Source organism: Ambystoma mexicanum, chromosome 5p, assembly GCF_040938575.1.
Source record: "Ambystoma mexicanum isolate Mex_15411 chromosome 5p, UKY_AmexF1_1, whole genome shotgun sequence".
NCBI lineage: Eukaryota > Metazoa > Chordata > Amphibia > Caudata > Ambystomatidae > Ambystoma > Ambystoma mexicanum.
In genome coordinates, this window is record NC_090930.1 from 384,527,667 (window position 1) to 384,552,807 (window position 25,141).

At 44.0% G+C, this 25,141-nt stretch overlaps 1 protein-coding gene and 1 long non-coding RNA gene across 2 annotated transcripts in view; one reads left to right on the forward strand and one right to left on the reverse strand.

Annotated features, from left to right (window-relative positions):
- The window catches only part of F9 (coagulation factor IX), a 512,309-nt gene that overhangs the window by 51,495 nt on the left and 435,673 nt on the right, over positions 1-25,141 (reverse strand). The window lies entirely within an intron of this gene.
- Positions 4,762-25,141, forward strand: part of LOC138480957 (uncharacterized) — a 38,827-nt gene continuing 18,447 nt past the window's right edge. The window contains exons 1-2 of the long non-coding RNA XR_011274170.1: positions 4,762-4,827; positions 5,421-5,500. This is a non-coding gene — a long non-coding RNA (uncharacterized lncRNA). The remainder of the gene's footprint in view (positions 4,828-5,420; positions 5,501-25,141) is intronic.

The following is a 25,141-nucleotide window of genomic DNA, read 5'->3' on the forward strand; positions in this document are numbered from 1 at the left end:
TGCCGGATTGAAATCACTTACAATAGTATATTCTGAAATAGGGATACACAACAAACACTCAAACCATTTGAATGCATTTAAATACAGTTTATGAATAATCAAAACAGAGCAACCCATGGAACTTGATTGTGTCAAAAGCAAATAATGATGCAGTAGTGAACCTTCAACAGCTGTCAGTAATTTAAGAACAAAATTAAATTTAGTAATATTGATGGTGCAAAGTACAGATGGTAACCACAATTCCAAGTACACATAATCAATCATGTCAGAATGAGGCAAAAACAAAAGATTTTTCAGGGATTTCTGCTCCTTTTTTTTTCAACATACTCAATGTGACGATAATCCCAAATTTCACAGACATAGAGCATTACAGATCATATTTTGGATTTAAACAGCTGAATCAATGAGACAACAATGTAAGCAAGATGCTTTTTAGCAAACCTTTAAAACAATGCAGTCGGAGTACAACCACATTAATCTTCTGAAATGGGATTATCTTGTCCACCGTCATCCCCCTGGAAATTATTTCATTTAAATGACAATTTAAAGTTAAATAGAAAATACAAAATATCTAATAGTGCACAGAAGAGAAAGGATCCAATATTAAGCAGAATCTTATTTGAAGCAGGTTGGGGCTGTTACTTCCTATTCAGTCAGAACATTATAGTGTCAGGCTCGTTTAATTTTTATAAGAGAACCAATGTGTTCTGCTTTCCAAAAATGAAAGTTCAGTTTACTAAACCCAGGCCAAGAGATTCCTAGTGTAACCCACCAAAGTCTACATTTTACATACATACCTATACTAGAAGTCAACAGCACTGCATGTATTTACAACAAAACCACATACATGAGGAAGTTGTCATTGAATGCAATATATATGATGTAGAGTTTCTCTGACATCAATACTTGTCAATGCCTTAATAAATAATCCAACTAAATATTTATTTGTAATATTTCTCTGATATGATATGATTGTTTATTTATAAAGCGCCTATACACAATGTGTTTCAAAGTGCTTCGGGCAAGGGAGGGAACAAGGGAAAATACAATGACATTCTTACAGGCCATGAACAGTAAGGATGTGAAATGAACTATCATACTCGGCCTGATGACATTTCCGCAAGAGCTAAGACATAAATATGGAAGGGAGGAGGGAGGAAAAAGAAACAGACAGGCGACTACCGTTCTAGGCCTGACGACATCTCTGGTAGAGCCTGAGAAAGCAAAAGGTGACCGAGAGAGGGAGAGGGGTGCAGAAAGGGAGGTGAGGAACAAAACAAGCGACTATCGTACTCAGCCTGACAACATTTCAGATGGTGCTGGAGGGGGGTGGGAGGGAAAACAAGTAAGGGTAGGGGGGAAGGAGAGAGACCAGGTTGCTATCATACTAGATCCAAGGACAATTCTGATAGAGTAAGTGCATAGAAGAAAGAAAGGGGAGGAGGGGAGGAGATAGCAAGAGGGAGAAAGGGAGAGGAGAAGAGAACAGAGCGTAAGCAGTCAAAAAGAGTTGAGAAGCAAGAGAGGAGAGCAAATACAATTGCAGAAGTCAGTAGTAACACATAATGTTGCAACCCTGGATACAAGATGAAGATGGGAACAGCATCATTCAGGGCCACCATGAGAAAGGGTGACACACCGTGAATCAATGAAGTCCATAAAAATCAAATCCAGCATTGGCCACAAGATGGTGATGGTGAAACCAGAATGTATCAGGACAGACTCCTGCCGTAGTAGGCTGGATGGTGGGGGGGCAGGGTAGAAGAATCAAGCAAAACGGGCAATACCTGTGTGCAAGAAGGGGGGCACAAGGGAACATCACAGGGGCACCAGAGGGATGGGGATGGCCTGTGGGGACAGAGGGAGCAAACACATGTTGGTGCATGCTTACCTTCTGTCTGAGCAGGTCTTCCGGCCCTGGATCCTCCTGGTCCAAACAGGTTCAAACAGGAATTGTGCTTTTCTTTGTCTGCCCTTTGCTTCTTCAGAAGGCCGGGCGAGAGATGCCCTTGATCTAAGAGTTAAGAACAGGGCGGAAGAGGCAGGGCTAAGAAGGTGGGTGGTGCATAGGCCAGATGACCTAGATCCACCTGCAACCGTTCCCCATCTGCAAAGGTAAAGAGGCTGGAGGGCTCCTTAAGTAGGGAAAAAGAGCGGCAACCAGGCAGGCACCAGGTGGGTGGGGCTTGCTAAGTGGGGAAAAAGAGTAGCAACCAAGAAGGCACCAGGTGGGCGAGGCTTAGCCCAGGTGAGCAAGATCCACTTGCACCTGCTCCCCATCTGCAAAGGTAAAGAGGCTGGAGGGCTCCTTAAGTAGGGAAAAAGAACGGCAACCAGGCAGGCACCAGGTGGGTGGGGCTTGCTAAGTGGGGGAAAAGAGTGGCAACCAAGAAGGCACCAGGTGGGCGAGGCTTAGCCCAGGTGAGCAAGATCCACTTGCACCTGCTCCCCATCTGCAAAGGAAAAGATGCTGGAGGGCTCCTTAAGTAGGGAAACAGAGCAGCAACAATGAAGGCACCAGGTGGGCGGTGATTGCTAAGTGGGGAAAAAGAGTGGCAACCAAGAAGACACCAGGTGGGCGGGCCTTTGGTCAGGTGAACAAGATCCACTTGCACCTGCTCCCCATCTGCAAAGAGAAAGAGGCTGGAGGGATCCTTAAGTAGGGAAAAGAAGCGGCAACGAGGAAGGCACCAGTTGGGCGGGGCTTGCTAAGCGGGGAAAATGACTGCCATCCAAGAAGAGTGGTAACAACTCTTGTCGATAATAAAATGCAGTAAACTGTCAGCACAAGGTTGAAAGCCTATTTTATATTGCTGTCTAGAATATACATATATATTATGGGTGCAAATTAATGTTTGTGTGCATTAACAATTAGCTAGAAAAAGCAGGCAGGTTGTATGTTACTGTAACCAAGGAGCATGTCATTGTTTGGAAAGAGTACTGTTGATGACTTCACCAGCATAAAGTAAGGGGACCACCTTTGGTTTTGATGTATTACCTTAATATATTTCAATATTCATATCCAATACAGCCTGCTTCTTGTCCCAGAATTTTGGGGTTGAATGCTAGTGATAGGGCGTGTTAGATCCGGGTTTTCTGACTCCGTAAGAACAATTTAAAGCTAAGGTATATTTTGCAAATCGAATAAAACACCTTACATTCCCCAGCTGCACGCAAGAGCTAAATAGCTCACTGCTCCCATCCATTCTAAACCCTCTCTCATAAAAAGTATGCACCTACCAATTATGCCCTGGTATCAGCTGGACCACAGTGTTCTCCAAAGTGATCTCATCAAACCAAACGTGACATGAATTTGAAACAACAGCCCAACATAACACCTGCTAACATGTATCCCTCTATATTTCAAGGCTAATGTAACCTTGGCATACACACACACTCAGCTCCGGAAACCTAGGTACATGCCTTCCCAATTATAACATGTATTTCCCAGACCTATGTGGAGGGGCTGCATGGGAATCCAGCTGGAAAACATTGTCCCACCCCCAACATACTGTCTTCATGTAGAGCCCTGCATACATTACATCTCCAACTGTATTCTTATTAACCTACCAATATAATTATTGTCAACAACAGGAATTAATATTCTTCATAGTTCCTATTTGTGGAAAACACCACTGCAGTCATTTGCAATGCTATCTTCCAATTTCAGTGGTAACCAACCTATGGCCTTATACAATGTAGAGCAGTAAAGGCCTACTACCAAGGACCGAAGCCCAACATTAACCAAACATTATGGAACCGGAAACAAACAGTTGGTCACTCCGCAGGTGGCCTATGTTCGGTATGTCCCCTCACTTCCAGAACCTGCACATTGCATTTGGGGCTTCACACTCCTTGGAAACAACTTGTATTCACCATCTGTAATACTACACATGCGATTTAATTAATCACATGCCCATGTGATCTCAAATACATTGGGTTGACAGCCAGACCCATCAAGAAGAGAATACAAGAACACCAATACTACATATGGACCAAGAGAGTAAACACACTATTCGTGGACAATTTCCTACAAAAAGCCCAGAAGGAGAACACATTCACCTAGACCATGTGGAAAAAGTGACAATCCCACCTAGAGGAGGTGATATGCATGCACTCCTTCTGAAAAGGGAACAACAGTGGATTTTCTGCATTAAGACTTAACAACGAACTCATAAATTATCAAATCCTCACCACCATACAGACAGCCACACGAGTGCACCTGTGAAGTGGCAGCTATGACTATAGTGAGAATACATTTACACTACATAGAGGATATTGGACTACAGTACCCAGAAACACCCAACTTTGCTCCAGTCATTCAATAGTTGGTTCGATGCCCTTCGAGATTTTTTAATGCTCTTTACGCTAAGATAGATGGATCGTACCCACCATTTGTTGAACTCAATATATTTTCTGGTGAGACGCCCCTGCCCCTGTCCTACCAAACTTGAAATAGGCTAATGAACATTTGAAAAATATTTCCCCTCATCAATAACTCAACCGAATGAAGTTCATTTTTTATATTGCCAACAAAATAGATCACAACACACGTGACAATTCACACAATTAAAACATTTAATCCCTGCCCTAACGATCGGCTAGGCAGACACAAGATAGACATTCAGTAGAAAAACCAGTGCAGCAAGTCTGTTCCAAGATGGTGCTCTGTTTGTAGCACCACTACCAATGCATGTGTGGTATGCCACAACCCACCGAGTATTCATAGCAACAGGCAAACTCCCTCGATAATGCTGCCGGCACAGAATGGCCAATCACACCGAACAGTGAGGCATTTGTAAGGAGGAAGCCTTTGCATTGCAACAGGTAAGCAGACGCTAATCGTTACATCAAATAGCACATACGCTGCATAGTCTGGGACACCCTGGGTTCACGCAGTAGCCTACATAAGCATCCTTTGATGTTGGATCGAATGATATACGAAACATCTACCCGGCTCCTATCTCCAGGAGCACTCATTGTGCTCCTTGCTTGGCTCTGACTGAGAGGGACAAAACAAAGTACACATAATTTGTGAGCACTATGGGGGGCAATTTCGAGGCACACATGGTTGTCTGTGCAGCTATACTTGAAAACGCTAAATAGCTCGACAAACATATATAAACATTTTTTTTTTTAACTCAATCAGAACAAATGAGCAAGCTATAATATACAGGAAGTTGGATTAAGATTCACCAGCTAGACGTGTTGAGCGAGGGCATATGAGTATCTCCTTTAACTGGGCCGCAAGTACCATATTGGAAGCAGGTGGTCGAACTATTCTAGACACAAGTTGGCTCAGAGACGTATTCACACTCGTAACTGTTGAATTTCCATGAATGTACACGATGTAGTCGATCCACAGACTTAACTGCACATGCATAGTTCTAACAGATAGCCCCTCATGATTTCTTCTACAGGAAGTGGATTGAGTATACTGCCTGCACTACCTGATACACTCAGTCTACAATGACCCCATCCTGAGTCACAAGAGTGACCTGTGAGTATCTTGTCTCCTTTATGTGTGTATGCTCAGAACCTTTGAAAATAACAAGAATAAACAATGTATATTGAAGATACTTAAAGTGATAACTGCTCCTTTCGATTCCTCGTAGGGGAATACTGAATGTCTCATAGCTTTGTTGCAATACCGATCTCCTAGCACAGAATTCTTCAACTCAACTCAAATGAACAGTCCTTTCCAGGCCTCAAATCACACGCTGGTGGACGGAGACCACCCACTTTATTCACAGGGTGGACTCAGTCCCCCAGCTAAAATGACACACATTCAATGTTCTCTTTGAATGTATGCATTAAAGCCGTCCTGAGGGATCAAACCGCCTGGACACTTCACCACTGCACTAAATAACTCGATGAAAAATAGCAAACTAAAGGTGAAATGTCTCATTTTGGTACCAGGGAAAACATTTTAATTGGTTCTTGGAGTTTAAAACATGCACACCTTTTAACGTTTTCAAAAACACTATGGAAGACAATATCCTCTCCTGGTTGTGTTTGTGTGTTGTTATAAAAGGCAAATGCCATTCGCCTTGTGCAAATTGGGTGGTCATGAAAAACCAATTTACTGAAATGTGCATATTTCACCTTGATATTCCAATTTCTGGCAACATCACATCCTATTGCGTTTGTTGATGAGTCCTCCCACTTCCATTTTTAGGGCTTGACCCTTGTCCTTAAGGCTAAAAATGATTTAACATTTATCTGCTGCCAATTGAAACCACATGGTGGCAAAGACCCCAAGCCAGTTGCAACCTTTTTAAGCTATGCAGCACATTCTGACGATCATACATATCAAGCAAAGTCTCCATAGTTGTATCTACATGTGTTGATAACATGCAGATGTAGCTAATTCGTCCCTAAACTGTATAATCCAAACAATGTATAGCGCTATGTCCTTTAACTCAAAGGGTATGTCTTTACTTCCAATGCCTTCCACAGCTGTGCTATGACGTGAACCTTGGATTGGGACTTCAACCTTCCCCTGTTTCAGTAAAACTTGATGTTATATAAACAGAGATACCCATGTTCTGTGCCCGACTGTCTACACATGCAATGCACTACAGAAAATGTGCAGTGAGTTAAAAACCTTTCAAAAATCATGAATCACAGCAATGCTAACAACCTGCCCTTTGTTAAGGTGTCCACGCTGGCTCACTACGCCACACCATAAACCATTTGCAAAAATCATCATGTACCCACTTGATCCTCCCCACTGTCTCTCCCCTCCACCAAGCGAATTCCTCATTTGTGTAATCTTATCCCATGTACACGTCCAGGAGAGAATCTCAGAGAAAGAAGATCGGCGTCCAACAACATGACCCTGAAGCAAATGTATGAACATTCTCGGCAGTGAGCACGTGCCAGGGCCTACAGTTGCGCCCCATGCATGCCTCTTTTATCCTGTCCAGATCCCGCAGTGTCTACCCAGCACAGGACTCCCAGAGCTCCTGACAATGCCCAAATAACATAATGGGTGCCAAATGACCCCAAATTGTTCTTCATTAGCACATCACTACACCTCCCACAAATCCTGATCCAACATGCTTCTGGGACTTGCTTAGAGTACGAACAAAGGCAATCCAGGGGTTTTAGATGTTCTTATTCTTACATGTGTACTTGCTCATAATGGTTTGAAAGATGAGGATACATGTTCTTTTGAATAAGGTTGTGCTGTTAGCCTAGAAAAACATTTCTGGTTTGTATACTAAGTCCCCCAAAACATCACCTGCTTCCGCCTACACCTGCTTCTTAGATTCCATCATGTCTCCTTCACTCTGTACTCCCCACACACACACTACTCCAATTGGTTTTTTACAACCACACCTACAGGTTTTAGTCATAGAAAACAGATCTTCCCTTTAATGAGGGCATTTTGCATTTATTGAGTATTTGTTAGGCACCTAGAGAACAAAATGGTGTTTCCAGGCACCACAATGCAAAGTAGGTAGGGATTGGGAACAGGGAGAGTAAATAACATTGGCAAAAAAAGGGAATGTACAATCGTAGCCCTAGTAGGACTTGTGTCATTCGGACACGCAAGGGCAGTGAAGAGTAGTGCACTAGATAGGGAAGGGGGGCAAGTTATGAGCAACTGCTGGTGGACCCGGGAGTGAAGTGCCAAAGGGTCCCAAGGGGGGAGGCCACTGGCTAAGTGCTAGGGCTAATGGAAGAGACAATACATTATAAAGAATAAGCAATGTGTGTGATTTCTGTGTGGATTGTCATCAGTAGCTCATGGTCAAATGTAACACAGCCCTTGGACTGTGAAGTATTTGCCTACTATTAACTTCAAGAGCTTCCATAGACACACCTTTGTATAAAGAAAAGAGACCCATGAAGTTGACTCACTTATGATGAACAAGAAGTTGTATTTGAGAAATTATATGGTGTAATTCTACGCTGGTTGCCTGTCTTGCTGTTTGTTTCTTGACAAATGGAGAGGGTAGATTGGATGTTTTGTCAGGTTGAAGAAGAGTTACTAAGCAGTAGTGGCCAACTCCACTTCAATGCAGCCTACCCCTGCAGGAAACAAGGGGAGTGTGCATCTGAATAGTCAAAGATAGTTAAGGGTTGTGTTGACTAAAGTTCATATCAGGGTTGATAATGTATGGTTTAAGTTCCCATCTCTGACATTAGTCAAGCCTGCAGAGGGCAAGCAAGAAAATTGGCACGGCCAACGTATACCTTCACCCTTCCAAGGTCAATAAATTGGGTACAAGTATATTGAGTAATATTAACCAGTATTATTACAGCACTCAGAAGCAAGAAGAAAATGGCATGTTTCGCTATTTTAATAAACCTGATTGTATTATCTGGGAATTAACAGTAATGTTACTGCCAAGGGTGACTCCTATAGACTTATCGAGGATGGGAAAACAAAGAAATATTTGTGGGAGTCGGCTTGCCAACATGTAGGGTGTTTTGTACAGGCATAGTACGTATTACAGACAAATGACTCAACAGGAAAGGTCATTGACAAGCCCTAGAACCGACAGAAGTACTCTGAGCACCAGTAGGGCTGACGCTGGACACAGGGGTCCACCTGAGAGACCCAGGGAGACGGAGGCAACAACTCCAGCCAACCCTTACCATCCCCCACCGCCCGTACAGCCACAACTAGGTACCACAGGGTTGTGGAACGGACGAGATACCATCAATCACCACACAATCGGAAATATGGACACTAGCAGGTGCGCTAGTCATGTGGGTGGGGGTGAGGAGCATGCAAAGTTATTAAGGGAGCGGACGGCGGGGACAGCTAAATGCTCAAACAGCCTTGAATGCAAGAACGGGCACGTACCTCCTGAGGCACAGGATGTGCAAGCACCCCGTCGTGTAAGATTACACGAGCCCAACCGATCAATCCAGGATAGAGATACCAACTAACCAATACCACTAACAATTTCCTTCTCTGCATACACCTCTCAAACTCCAAACCAAACACAACCACAAACCTCCAGCACAACAAACCGCACAAACTTCACTACACTGCAACAACAAAACAAAAAACACACATAGACTCGCACATCAGCACACAACGACTACCGGCTGCATACACCCCAGGCCCAGCCGACGGAACCACCGGGCTGAGGCTGCCAACAGCACATCACTGCAATCTTGCACTCTTCCAGCCTCCACCCACTAACCCACCTCTCCCTCCCTCTTTCAGAGCCGCCAGAGCGCCAGGGGACCACTCCGGTGGTGATAGTGCGCGGTACAAATGTCCTTTAACATTAACATTACATTTGACCAATATTACAAATGTCTATTTCAGCTTGTGACAGAACATGTATGGATTCTGACACCAATGTCTTCTTCCTTTCTAAACATGTGTACCCCTTTCGGGCAGGCGTTTGATTGTGCCCAGATTATCTCAATTGAATGTATGCCTGCCAATTGCAAGAGCAACCTAACTGAATTATGCTCTCAATTACTATTAATTACTATTAATGCAGGAGTTAGTGCATTTTTTCTTTAGTTAGTCATGGCAACCCATCATTCCAGATATCCTGGAGGTATGTTTCCTTGGCACATGCAAAATCCTGACAATATTTACTTAAAATAATTGTGATGCTTTATATGTTCAAAGTGTGCCCTTGTTTAAATCATGGACTATAGTACACATGTTGTGAAGTGAAAATCACACATATTAGACATTAGATCAATATTCCAAATTGTGGATGGAATGGAAGGTGAGAGAGTGGAATGTAAGAGGGAGAGATGGATGTAGAGGAATACTAATAGAGTGATAAAGAAAGAGAGATGTGCATGCAGTGATGGAGGAGGTGGAGCTGGGTAGGAAGGGGTGTGTATAAATTAATATGGAGGGAAAGAGCAGGGAACGTGTGATAGAGGGCTGTTGAAGAGATCTTGAGGGTGACGAAGAAGCATGGCAAGGGTCATATAGCGAGAGATAGATAGTTAGATACGAACGTTGAGTAGGTGAACAGTGAGGAAGGTGTGAATAGCCAAACAACACAATGACAGATGAAGGGAGCAAGAAAAGAAGGGAAAGGGATGGATGGAACGAGGGAAAAAGTGAACACCTAGTGTGAGGTACTGAGAAAGCAACAGAAAACAATGGAGAGAGTGAAGCATGCAAACTGCAAAAAATATAACAAAATGAATGTTGGACCTTCAGTTGGTATTTTAGACCACACTGTCAGAAGAAAGCAATTTATGTGATTCATCTTTCCCGACAGGTGTGCGCCTGGACTGCCTTTGTGGGCAACATGAGAATGCTATGTAAGGGGATATTTTAGCACTGGTAATGTACAGCAAACTAAAATATAATTGTTTACCGATCCTTTGGAAAATGTAATTTTTTTGGGTGCTCTGCAAAGGTGCTCTTATACTTTTGTCAAACAATGAAATGCTCGGGCTTCCACCCTGAGTTAGTAGGGGAATTCAGACATGCAACCGTTGTGGTCTGTGCCTAGGGAGTTGCTGCTTACCACTCATGATTCCCAACAAGGCAGGAACAACTGATTGGATTCTCTTGTTCAGAGAGGATTTGCCTAGCATGTTGGTGTTGAACTGTCTTTGGAGGTACAGGAAGAATGATATTGACATGGGAGGTTAGCTGTGAGGCTAGCTCAGTGGCAAGTGCTCGCCTTGGAGGCAAGACGACACATAGCAACACAGGTTTGATCCCCAGTGCCGCACTTAGAAACCTCTAGGTATTAAGCGCATTATAAATAACCTATCATACAATGATATGAATATTATGGCATAAAGTGAAAAATATACTGCAATAAATAAGGCTTGTAGAAGACATGGACAACCTCATCCTGACCAGTACATCAGCAAAATAGTTGTATGTGTAATTTCTAAAATGGTAATCCTAAAAATAATAGTTGTGCAGTTTCTAAGATCGATCCAGTTTTTTAGTATCACCTTGGAATTCCTTCATTAAAATGACCAAAAACCTGATAATGGCAGGACAGTGATAATGAAGTTTGAGAAGTCAATTTTACAGGACCACATAGCCTTATTTGGAGTTTGGCAATATTGTACATAAGTGGTGGTAATTCTGTTATCCCAACTTTCTTTTGTGGTAACAGAATTATTTTTACTGCACTACAGATTTCAGAGTTTGGCCTTAAAGTGGAGGATTGACTTCCAGCATCATACTGGGGGTAAATCCTACAATTTAAAGACAAAAATTAGCAGAATTACCACAGCACAATTATCTAACACAATAATTCCCTTCAAATCACCATGTTCTATGGATTCCAAAAGTAGCGGATTACACTGTCCTTCGGCTGCTTGTAATCACATGGCATGCTCATAGCAGTAACGATAAATGAGTCTGGTGGTAATTCAAAGGATTTACTACATTGCCATTATATTTGTATTATTATTATTATTATTGTATTTATATAGCGTGGTAATAACCAAACAAGAGGGCAAATTTCTACAAATTGACAGGGTATTGCCCTTAGTAGATAATGTTCACACAAAAGATGGGACAACACACAACTGTATTAAGGCAATTAGCAGCCAACAAGAGAACCCAAGACAAGGTCCAGTTAATAAAACCAAACCCAAAAAGTTTTTACTGTGGGGTGGACTCAAGTCTATTCGTAAAAATTGGTAAGGAATAGAACAAGGTTGTGGCTGAAGACAGAAGGATAGAGCGAACGAAAGGTACTATCCCTGCCTACTGTGCACTCTCAACTAGGTTGCAGTGTTACGCCTGTCTAATAGTGACAGAATAAGAATGAAAATTACCAACTTCTATAGTGTGTAATACATTCAACCTTGTGAGTCCCAACCCACTCTCCTCCGAGTTAGCTTAAATCGGAGGAGACTAACAGTAAAACCAGGGAAGAAAACAAGGGAGCACACCCAGGAAAGTAAAGAGAATCAATTGTTCCTCTTTGAAAACTCATGTGGCGTCTTAATGGGATAAACAATTCTTTAATAACCCATTGATTGTCACACTGACCCTAGGTTGTTCGAGTTAAAATGACACAAAAAAGGAAATAGGATGAATTCCCATTCCAAAAACAAACAAAGACAATACAATCACCATTTCCCATGTCGAATCAATTTTTTGCTCATTGAAAGTGGGATTATATAAAATGGTTTGCTCAAGCTAAAATCTAGGCAGCTTTATAAAAGAAACTTTATCATGCCAGGAAGCAGTGGAAAGGCAAACAAAAGCGGGAAAGACGGGAAAGATACGCCCATGTAAAACACGGGTCGGAGAAACCCAGTTGCACTCTGCTGTCATTATCCCCCTGTACTTACTTATCAATTGCATTCAGCAGGCACCTTCTAAGAACACCCGGCATGCGTGCGTCTATCGCCTTGTTGCACTCTCCGTGTTTATAAAAGGAGAGAAGGTGGAGTCATCTGTGCATACGCATCAGGTGACAAGCGTAAGCAGGTCACGTGAGCGCATGCAAGCCTCCGCGTGAGGCCGACTCCGGCGCTTCATGCCGGCAACCTCAGACTCATCCCCTTCCATGTGACCTGCTGCGCACGCATCAGGAGTCAGGCGGAAGCGCCCGAACTGAGTCAGGCGCTGTATGCACACGCTCAAGTCGCATCTGGCAGCCATATTCAATCAAATTATTATTGTGTTGTGCCGCTCACGTCGGGAACTGGATTATAATTTAGAGGCACATTCAAGTTCATTGGGGCGTGTCTAGAGCTAAAAAATGACACATAGCACCTCATCCTTTGTAACAATGTATTTATGCCTGATCTTGTCTAATAGCTGCAAAAATCTAAAAGTGTCCAAAGTGGATATCTAAACCCTTAATCACAGATCAGTTTGTACTAGTGTCATTACTGGTGGCTTAGGTCATTATAGCCAACGAATGCCAGGGTATACTTTCATTAAGGCCCACCTTGTCAGTTTTTAAACGAAAAACCCATTTTTGTTCCCGTTTTAATAAGAGGAGGCTCATATCTCCTCCTCTCCTGGGGCATTTTACTTTTTTTATGATTGTCCACTCAATATCAGAGGCCCGATGTTTGAGTCTATTGAAGTGGTCAACCATAGGGGCATTCTCCCAGTGAGTTCTAATACACGATAGGTGCTCCTGGATACGTTTCTTAATTGGCCTTGTAGTCATGCCAATATACCTTTTATCACAGGGACACCGTATCATGTAAATTACGTTTGATGTATTGCAATTTGTAAGGGCCAGTTGTTTCCACAGTGTCTTTAAACCAAGATCTAAGGTTTTGGTGCATTTTGTGAGGGCACATACGTAACACTGACCACATGGTGTATGTCCTTATTAACTGGACCTTGTCTTGGGTTCTCTTGTTGGCTGCTAATAGCCTTAATACAGTTGTGTGTTGTCCCATCTTTTGTGTGAACTTTATATAGCGTGGACCAGGCTTCGGAAAGCAAAGGAGTGCTTCACAATCATAAGGGGAGGAACATAGTGAGGATCTAACAGGGGGGGTGGTAAAATGGCAGCATGTGGGGAAGACAGTGGGGAGCAGATCACTAAGTCTCAGGTAGGGCGGGGAGTGCAGGGTTTGTGGACCTAGGTGTTAAGGAGGAGCCATTCCTTCAAGGGGATGGTCTTGAGCTCTTTCCTGAACTTTAGAAGTGATGGGGCAAGTCTGAATAACTCAGGAGTTAACTTGCCCTAGCAAATTACAATAATGTATTCTCTTTCTTTGAATAATAATTTGTCAACTCAATCATTTGTCTAGAATGCTCTGTTTTCTATACACAAGTAAGTATCACTGGGCTTTCATATAGCGAATGCAGAGTGTATTTTTACCACAAATGTACTGTGGTTTTCTATTTGGATAAAGTGCCCACTGCTGGCCACCACGACCCAATTCCCTTCCCCACCATGAACTGATCCGGGCAGTAAATCCAGGGGACATTTCTCAAAACATTTGAGGAAGTTTTTATACATGCATTTGATGTTTTTCTTTTTGAGTCATGGAGCCAGTATAGTCTCTTAGATTGGAAATCTACCAGTTGGCCGGCACCACTTGGTCCCTTCATCCATTTATTAGAAAAGGATATTGGGCTCTAGGTTAGGCTGTTTCAGAATCCCCCATGATCAAGGCCACATTTTTCAGAGGGTGTTTCAGATTCAACACTCTTGAAATGGTGACATATGTTCCTTTTCCTGGCAGTTTTTTTTCTACAGTCAGAATCTTATCCCCTTTCTGTGAGCACAATTTAAAGGGTCCAAAATGCCCATTCTTATGTAATAATTATGTCACACTATGCAATTGGTTTGATCCTTCAATTGGCTTGTACAACAATCAGACACTTGCATTCAATATACACCCCCACTTCTCATTGGATGATCATAATTCTCTGGTTGTGAAAAGTTGGGAGCCAACACTACTTCTAATACCGTTGACTTCAATTTCTCTTTTCTTCCATACTTCATGACAGCAATATGCTAATTCAGTGAAATGATGAATAGTGAAATCTATGCTTGCAGGTATATGTCTCTGTATTTTACATGACTATTTGGCATATTACTTTATAAAGTTATGCATTTTTCTCATGTTAACGATTTTCGATTAATATATGTATGTTGTAATCTTCTTGTAGTTTTAGAATTATGGATAATATCGACTTTTGCACATAAAGTAAATGGAAGTAAAATGTTTTATTTAAAATTAAGGGAAATTCATAATCTGACAGGCCCTGTAATTCAATTTGGGTACCGTGTCACGTAGATAAATTATATAAAGAGCTCTTTGTGAGGCCTTGATTAATGAGCATAAGGCATTTTTGACCAACGTGCATATTTGGTTTCATGATGATGGATGATTCCAAATGTCATTTTAAGCACAATGAAATTGAAGATGTCAACAAAAATAACTGTTTTTTTTCAGTAGACGTCAATCTTTTTTATATGTATTTTGTAATTGGTTTAAAACAGACCTTTAACAAGTTTAGAATATACCAAACAGACTTATAAACAAATCTTTCAAAGTGCAAAGTGTGTAGTTAATTCAATTCCTGGCAAATGATCAGCCAATGCTTTAGATTCCATAGGATGCAAGGAGTGTTACAAAATCTGGACAAAGAAAATTATTTTGATCATTTGCCTTCACATGCTCTGAATTTCATGGATTAAGAGCATGTTCAATCTAAATCTCATAAAGTGAAATCTTCAATTGCCATTAGGAAATGTTAACAAGTAAGGTGCAGCAGTTACCATGTTTTTATTTTACTGGGGTATATGCAAAAAAAAGAGTTTGTGTTTCATAATGGTTGCACAGGTTTCACACTCATCCCTCTGCCAAAGTAAGATATTGAATTTTTACTAATACGACAGGGGTAGTTTCTAAGTTGGTTAGCAATTTGTGTACATAAAGCTATTATTAGGGTCTAATTTTGTAATTCTAAAAACAAAAAAAAAGAATTAGTGAGAGTTTCAAGGAACCTCCAATATGATACTAATTGATTACACATAACCCTTGTGTTTGTCAACTGTCTCCAGAGCTATGGTCCTCTCTAGTCTGGACTATTGCAACTGCCTCTTTATAAATCTTCCTCCCTCTACTCTTCGACCATTAAAACTTATGCAGAACAGGACTGCAAGACTTGTCCTTGGCTTGAAGTCCAGGGATCGTATCGCTCCAGCTCTGAAATCTCTTCACTGGTTCCCTGCGGCTACAAGGATTAATTTCAAGACTGCATGCATTCTCCAGTAGGCTTTCAGTGGCCTAGGACCGCTCTACCTCCAACTTTCTCTTCCAAAACATCTTTCTTCTTGAGCTCTCTGCTCATCCAACGCAACTCTCTGTGTCACAAGTCTCTCCCTTTCTCACCTGTCTTTCCTTGCTTGCAACCTTCTTTTGATGATTTCTTTTGCATGGTCCGGGATTTGTAGAGACTTGTGTGCTGGTGGCCTGGTTCCAGCGTGGGGAAGGCGGTCCTACTCCAGGAGGCGGTCGGATGTCCAGTACCAGGAACCAGGATGTAAACTAAGTCCGAGCTCGGAGGCACGGAACGCCGTGACTCGAGCGTAGGAGGGACCCCGGAAGAATCGTAAGGTAGTTTCGAGGAAAGGAAAATGAAGAAGTGGATTCAAGGAATCAGGGAAAACAGGACTAGGAAGGAAGTTCCGGAAGAACTTCGGCAACACACCTCAGACAGCTCCGAGCGGTAGCGTTGAGATGCACAGAGCCACAGGGGTTTGTCTGCTTTGTAGAATGTTGAACGTAGCGCATAAAGACTGGCAAGCTGTGTTCTGCACCAAACGGCCATGTTGGAAGGATCACAGAATTCAATCCTCTATGGGTCAGGGACCACGAAGTCCAGAATGGGCGCAGGCGGCGGTTCATGACAGTATGCCTCCTCCGAAACTCAGCTCCTCCAGGTTTGCCTGGATGGATGAGGTGGTAGCTTCGTATCAGCCGGGGGGCATTCATGTTTGACACGGGTTCCAAGGTGCGCTTACTGGGATGATACCCTTTCCACTTGACCAAATACTGTAGTTGACCACGTCGGTACCTCGAGTCACAAATTCTGGAGACCTCATATTCGAGATGTTCATTGAGAATCACTGGGGTGGATCTTGGAGCAGTTCGAGAGGGCTGAACATATGGTTTAAACAAAGAAGTGTGGAACACTGGATGAATCCTTTTCCATGACTCTGGTAGTCGGAGTCGAAAGGCCTCTGGATTAACAATTTCCTTTATGGAAAAGGGTCTGTAATACCTGGGAGCCAATTTATTTGGTCGTAGGTGCTGAGGAAGGAGTTTTGAGGATAACCAGACATTAACGCTAATTGAATAGGAAGGCCCACGCCTTCTTTTGGAGTCTGCATATTGTTTTACGTCTCTTCAGGCCCTTTCTAGGTGTTCCTTAGCTGCTTTGTATACATTGATTAGTGTTTCAACCCAGGAATCAACCGCCGGAACTGGGGTAGGAATGTGGGAGAACAGAATGTAGAACTGAAGGATGAAATCCTTGACTACTGAAGAAAAGACTGGTCTTGATAGCAGAATGATCCGAATTGTTGTATGCAAACTCGGCCACAGGTATTAAGAGTGACCAATCATCCTGGTCTTTGGTGGCGAAACAATGAAGATACTGTTCTAGGGTTTGGTTTACTCGTTCGGTAGCACCATTGGTCTGTGGGTGATAACCCAAAGACAATGTACGTTGAATTCCCAATATACGACATAGCTGTTTCCAGAATTGGGATATATACTGGGGTCCTCTGTCGGAAATATTTTTGGAAGGTAATCCATGAAGCCGGAATATGTGTTCTAGAAATATCTGAGCGAGTTCAGATGAGGATGGTAGTTTGTATAGAGGCGTAAAAGGAGACATGTGTGAAAAAATCAATGGTAACCCTTATAGTTGTGTAGCCTCTGGAAGAAGGTAGTTCTACAATAAAGTCTGTGGCAATGATTTGCCAGGGTCTAGTTGGTAATGCTGGTTGGTGTAGGAGACCTGCTGGTCTTTTATTGTCATGTTTGTTCTGATTACAAACTGCACACGTCTGTACATGGATCTTGATGTCATCCTTCATCCTTGGCCACCAAAAATGTCTTTGTATAAGATGGAGGGTGTTGGTTATGCCATGGTGTCCTGAATGAAGAGTATCATGGCATAGGCTTGTGATCTTTTGTCTTAGTCCAGGAGTAGGGATGACCAGTCGATTGTCCTTGAAGAGATATCCGTCTTTGGATTTGAGATTCCACTGATTGTTCTTCTTAAACTCCTTCCAGGGTTCAGAGGACTGTGTTTGGGCTCAAATATCCTCCAGGAGAGTGAATGCTTGTGCAACAAATATTGAGTTGGAAAACATCTTAGGAAAGGTCCGGTCCTCAAGGGTTTCGTAATCAGGACGTCTGGATAAGGCATCAGCAATAATGTTATGTGTTCCAGGAAAATGATGGATTTGAAATTGGTATTGGGCAAAAACGAAGGCCCAACGGGCTTGGTGAATGTTTCGACATTCCAGGGATTGTAGGACTTGAAGATTCTGATGGTCAGTGCGGACTTGTGCTGGGTGTTTGGCTCCCAGAAGGAGATGACGCCATTCAGTGAAGGCTTCCAGGACAGAATAATGAGTTTCACTGGGCGTCAAGGAGCGGGAGAGATAGGCGATGGAGTGTTCTAACTTGTCGCCAAGTTCCTGTTTCAGGACTGCCCCGATGGCGTAGTTGGAGGCATCAGTTTCAACAAGAAAAGGTCAGTCAGTGTCGGGTTGAGCTAGGATGGGAGCTTGTGTGAACTCCGACTTCCACCGTTGAAATGCCAAATCTTGAGCTGAGGTCCACTGAAAGGGAGTATCTTTCTTTAATAGTGTGACAATGGGATGCACAATCTCAGAGAACTCGGATATAAATTTCCTGTAGAAATTAGCAAGCCCCAGGAAGGATTGGATTTGTTTTACAGTGGTTGGAACTGGCCAAGATAGAATGGAGTCAACCTTGGAAGAATCCATCCCTATCCCCTTTGGGCTAAGAACGAATCCGAGATAGTAAACAGTTGATACATGGAAAAGACATTTCTCAGGTTTGGCCAGGTGCTTGTGTCCTCGTAAACGTTGTAAGACTGCCCTTACATGCTCTTCGTGTTTCAGATGATCCTTGGAGTAGATCAGTATGTCGTCTAAGTAAACAATGACAAAGAGGAACAACATATCAGAAAAGACCCCATCCATGAAACGTTGGGAAATTGCAGGGGCATTAGCAAGTCCAAAGGGCATGACCAAGTATTCAAAATGACCGAAGGGTGTTCCAAAGGCTGTTTTCAATTCATCTCCTTCTTTTATACGAATAAGATGGTAGGCACCCCTGAGATAAAGTTTTGTGAAGATGACTGCACCTCTCATTGCTTCCAGGATATCGAGATGAGGGGCAATGGGTAACGATCTTTGAGGGTGCATTGGTTAAGGCCATGGTAATCCAAACACAGCCTGAGCTCCTTGGAACCCTTAGGAATGAAGAAAAGAGAAGCGCCCGCTGGGGACTTGGATGGTCGAATAGTTCCATTTTCCAAGTCGGTGTCCAGGTATTCCCGGAGGGCCCTTTTTTCTGGTTCTGACAAAATAAACATTCTTCCGAAAGGGATAACCGATGAAGGTTCAGTGTCTATGGCATAATCCTCAGGTCTGTGGGGTGGCATAGCTTGAACAATTGCTGTTGAGAATACATCTGTGTAAGCCTGTTAGGCCCTGGGAATATGGATAATGTTAGAGACGGTGACTGGAATTTGCTGAGTTTCTTGAGAGTCCTCAGAGGAACTTGGTAAAGTGATTGGGGACTAACAGTAGGACATACAATGCTCTGAACCAAAAAATAAGGATCCTGCTGCTCAGTTGATATAGGGGTTATGCTTCTGTAACCAGGCCTAGAACCATAGGATAGTGGGCAGATCTTATGATATCAAATGTAATCCTTTCTTGGTGGTGATTTATAGAAAGAAGAATCTCTTTGGTTTGAAGGGTTATGGGTCCTGAAGATAAGGGTCTCCCATCAATAGCTTCAACAGGTTGCATAGTCTCTCGTGTTTCGTGGGGGATGTTGTGACTAGTGACCCAATCATGATCTATGAATATGCCCATGGCTCCGCAATCCACTAGTGCCAAGATGGGGTAGGATTCTTTCTTAGAGGGCAATAGGAATGCCTGTAGAATCGCAAGATTGTTTTGTCCAGGAGAGTTCAAGGAAGGAATTAATGAGGATCAGTCACCTTTCTCCCGAAACTGTGCCCCATCTAGGATCGGGAGCTGGCGTTTCCCGAACGCTGTGGTGGAGCGATAGGGCACTCTCTCACAAGGTGTTTATCAGAGGCGCAGTACATGCACAGTCCAGTGTGAATCCGGCGCATCCTTTCTTGTGGAGTAATGGGTCCACGGAAGGCCCCCAGTTGCATGGGATCAGGTTCCGGGGTAGGGGAAGCTGCGGGCTCTGGTCTGTATGAATGGTCTGTGGCAGCCTTTTGAGATGTTGATTTAGACTTTATTTTTTCTGCCTTTCTTTCTTGGATACGAAAGTCAATTTGTAGGGAGAGGTCCATGAAGGCCTGGAAGGAGCTTGGCCGAGCTACCCTGGCTAGTTCGTCCTTTATTTCTTCATTTAGGCCTCTTCGAAAGAGGGTGAAGATGGCTTCTTGGCACCAATCAGCCTCTTTTACAAGTTGTTTAAAGCGGGTCACATAGGTAAGCATATCCTGGGATCCTTGTTGAAATTCGAGTAGTCGTTCCTAAGCACTATAAACAAGCTCTGGGCGGTCAAACATGGCTTTTAGGGATTCCACAAATCCATCATAATCATCTAGGAGGGCGTTGCCCGAATTGACTAGGGGGTTGCCCAGGTTAAGGCGTTACCGGTGAGGTGTGAGATCATAAACCCCACCTTGGCTCTTGGGGTGGAAAAGTAGTAGGGCTTGAAGGTAAAATGCACCAAACATGAGTCAAGGAAGGCACGAAGGTTCTTTGTAGAGCCATCATATTTGTCCACCACTCCTCCCAATAAGATACTTTCTTTAGTAGCAGAGTCACGAGACAAGACTAGCTGCTTTAAAGCTGCATTCTCTGCCTTAAGGTTCTGGACTTCAGTGGTTAATTCCTGCATACCTCGCATGAGGTCTTGAACCGCGGCTTCCATCTCTGTATTCGTATTGTTTTTTAGGCCTCTCAATCTGTCACAAATTTCTCCCCTTCACACCTGTCTTTCCTTGCTTGTGACCTTCTTTGATGATTTCTTTCATACGGTCCGGGATTTGTAGAGACTCGTGTGCTGGTCGTCTGGTTCCAGCGTGGGGATAGCGGTGTCATGATGCCCGCTCCCGGGGAGCCGGTTCAAGCCCTGCGTCCCCGAAAGCGGACATCCAGTCCCCAAGGAAGGACCCAGCAACCCCATATAGGGGCCCTTTGGACAGTGTCCTGGCGCCTATGGCGCCAGGCTCATAAAAGACATCAGTCCTGGCGCCATAGGCGCCAGGCTCATTATGGGAGTGCTTGGGTGCACTTTCCTGATGCAGACCATGCTGCAGGATCCTGGCCTCCTTGAGGCCTGAAAGGAACTACTTTACCTGTGGGACTAATTTACCATCCGGGAGTGGTCGGGGAAGAATACATACCAGATTGAAGGAAGGATACATACCTGGAACTTCTTCCAAGGCTATTTAAACCCCACCCGAACAGCCACACGTGCTTCTTATTGTTCTGCATCTAGCAGCTGGACGCTCACCGTGTCTGCTCCTGCATCCTGACTTCTGCCACGCCTGCCAGCATCCTGGATCACCTGCAAAGGAAGAGAAGAAGAGAACCGAAGAAGGAAAAGTCCTTACCTGCTAAATCCGCATCCCGGAGACATCTCGCCGACAATCCTGAAAAGGAAGACATTTATTTAAAAGCTCATCGTGTCGATCGCTGCAGCGCCGCATTCCACTCACCTTTACAGGGCGCCTCCATGTTCAGCAGCGATCATCCGGATTCTCAGTCACGCCCCAGCGCCTAGGGAGAAAAAGACCAGAACAAAAGGTGAGAGAGATAAGGGAATAAGGAAAGCTAAATCTCCATGGTAAGACTTACCTGTTGATTCATTCCCTCCACATTTCGGGTCCGCGCCGCATCCTGGCATTTCCGGACCCCGGCCCCTAAGGGGAAAAAGAGACATCAGCGTTAATGAGCGAATGAAAAGACATTACCAAAAAACCCTCATTAAAGACTTACCTGATTTCTACAAGGATTTCACCTCATCTCGGGTCGGTGCCTGTTCCCCAGCATTCCGTACCCCGGCCCCTATGGGGAAAAAGACACTAGCATTAGTACATTAATGCATGGACACAAGGGGAACCTCTTATCAAAAAACTTACCTGGAAGTCAAGCAAGTTTGGTTCTCACCAATCCGAAAATCCAGTGAAGTAACTGGATACCAAAGCGCCCCTGCATCAGAAGCAGGATGGAGAGCTCGTCCTTCCAGACCCTAAGGTGAGACGCTACGAGGAATCAGAGAAGGGTTTCGAGGAGGGTGAGAGGGAAAAGTGGGAGGCCGATTGCATTACCCCGCAGACAGTTAATCCCCTATTTTCGCCTACAGAAGGATACTTCTGCGAGCCAGACAAGCCAGATTTGGGGGCCCGGTCCAGTCCGTCTTCCGAACCCTGCGCATCACCTTAGAAGAGGTCACAGCAGCGCGAACCAGGCCAGCGCCTCCGTGGGAGTCAGCTGAGCGTTACAGAATGCGAAGCCATCCTACAAATTCCCACCCAGGCGCTATGGAAAGTTCTGAGACTGATCAGTTGGCCCAATTACTGGAGGAATTACAGGCCGAAGTACATGCCGCTCGTCAAGATACTAATGCCCTCAGGAGGGAATTAATAATATCAAAGGAAAGAACTGATGACCTGGCCAGACAGCTTTTGCAAGGTCAAGCTGGGCAAACTCCTCTACCCGGTTCCAGAGGGAACCCCGCTCCTGTGGTTTCCAGTAACCCTGTGCAGATTAATCTACCTGGAAACATGCCGCTGGCCCCACCAGAACACTTTGCTGGGGATCCCAAACGATTTGCCGTATTCATGAATCAGTGTTGTTTGCACTTCCTATGCAGACCTGGGGCCTTCCCTAATGATCAGACCAAGGTAGCCTTTGTATTGTCATATCTCAGCAGCTGCGCTGCCGATTGGTCAGTTCCACTGGTTACTCAAGATGACCCAATTCTCTGTGATTTTTTAAGGTTTCAAGCAAGCATGGAAAGGTTATTTGCTCGACACTCTCAGGGGCAGGCTCTGGATGATGAACTTCTATCCCTGCGACAGGGCAATCAGGACCTCCTATCCTATATTGCAACCTTTAATAGACTAATTGTGGAAACGGGATGGCCAGAGGATAAAAGAGTCACGTTGTTTTATCGAGGCCTACGCGGAGAACTTAAAGATGTCTTGGCCCAAGTTGTAAATCCGCCCCAAGAATGCACAGAGTATATAGACTTAGTGGTCCAATTGGATCACAGACTTCAAAACAGAAAAGCAGATCGGTCCAGGTTTGAGACCCGGGTGTTGGTCAAGACCCATGCTAATCCCAAGGGAGTTGATGTCTCTGAGCCTATGCAAATTGGAGGGGTTAAAGGGCCCTTAACTCAAAAGGGACGTGAAAGGAGGCGGCAGTTAAAATTATGTCTTTATTGTGGGAATTCTGGACACTTTCTACGAGATTGCCCGGCAAAACCGCCCCGAAAGGCGGTAGGAGCCGCTTATAAAAACCATGAAGACTCTGTTTCGGGAAACGACTCCGCCCGACAAGTGTAGGGGTCCGCTTGCCGAGCTTGAAAACTAACTCTCAGACCTTGCATTTCATTGTGCCAATGGTTCTCGTAGATTCAGAACAGCCTAAGCGGTTGCATGCAATAAAGGCATACATCGATAGTGGGGCTATTGGAAACTATGTGGATCGTGAATTGGTCTGTAGGATTAACCTCCCTCTCTGTCCTAAAACCAGCAAAGATGTCATCACCACAGTCGATGGAACTGAAATTACCTCTGGACCGGTAACAGATTCCACTACTGAGGTGACTCTTATTGGTCCCGATGGCCATAGGGAGGGTGTTGTGTTTGATGTAATCAAGGCTCCACAGTTTCAGGTTATTCTTGGAATCCCTTGGTTAGAGACACATAATCCTCGAATTGATTGGCGAGCTAAGAGAATAACCTTCCCGGATTGTACACAAACCTGCTACCCAGAAACCCTGAAGATTAATCTTGCATCTGTAACCTCTGTCTCCATGCAACTACCTCCGGAATACCAAGACTTTCAGGACGTCTTCCAAAAGGAACAGGCCAACACGTTACCTCCTCACAGATCGTACGATTGCCAAATCGATCTGGTGCCCGTGCACAACCCCCTTGTAGCAGGATTTATGCCCTTACCAAACCTGAGAACCTGCATTTGAGACACTATTTGGATCAATACCTAGCTAATGGTTTTATTCGCCCGTCAAAGTCCCCGGCATCCTCGGCTTTGTTCTTCGTGCCCAAAAAAGAAGGCGACCTTAGAACTTGTATCGATTACCACGCGTTGAAGCAGATAACGGTTAAAAACCGTTATCTTCTGCCTCTGATCACTGAACTCCTTGACCAGGTGAAGGACGCTTGCATATACACCAAGTGAGATCTCCGGGGGGCTTATCATCTGGTACGAGTTAAAGAAGGCGACGAATGGAAAACTGCCTTCCGTACTAAATACGGATTATTCGAGTACCAGGTGATGCCTTTCGGATTGTGTAACGCACCTGCTGCCTTCCAATACTTCATGAATGATGTCCATCGGGAACTCATCGACGTTTGTGTTGTCGTATATTTCAATGACATTCTGGTGTACTCCTCTTCGGAATCTGATCACAGAAAACACGTTAGGGCAGTACTTGAAAAACTGCGCCAACACAAACTATTTGCTAAATTGGAGAAATGTGTTTTCCATACCACAGAAGTCGAGTTTCTAGGTTTCATCCTGACACCCGAATGGACTCAAGAAAAGTGGATGCCATCCTCAAATGGCCATCACCTAGCTCTGTAAAAGGGGTTCAAAGCATGCTCAGCTTTGCCAATTTCTATCGCAGGTTTATCCCGGAATCTTCATGAGTGGTACAACCCATTACTGCACTCTTGAGGAAAAATAAACGTTTTGAATGGTCTGAAGAAGCCGAGCAGGCCTTTCAGGATTTAAAAGCTAAGTTTACCTCCGCACCTATATTGAAACACCCGCGTCCAGATCTCCCTTATGTCGTCGAGACTGACGCATCCAGCCTAGCCATGGGAGCTGTCCTGTCCCAAAGAGATCCCGAAACCAACCAACTGCATCCCGTAGCATTTTGGTCCAGAAAATTCTCAGCACCCGAGGTTAATTATGCAATCACGGACAAAGAACTGTTAGCCATTATGTCCGCTTTTAAAGCCTGGCGGCATTATCTGCTTGGCGCTCGACATACCATCACAGTGATCACTGATCACCGGAATTTACAGTATTTGAAAACCGCCAAGGCTCAGTCATCACGGCAGCTCCGATGGGCTTTGTTTTTCACTGAATTTGATTTCGTGATTACCTATCGACCTGGCTGCAAGAATGGCAAAGCAGACGCCTTATTCCGAATTGGAATGGGAGAATCTGATACAAACTCAGAACCAGTACCAATAATTCCCGAGAAGAGG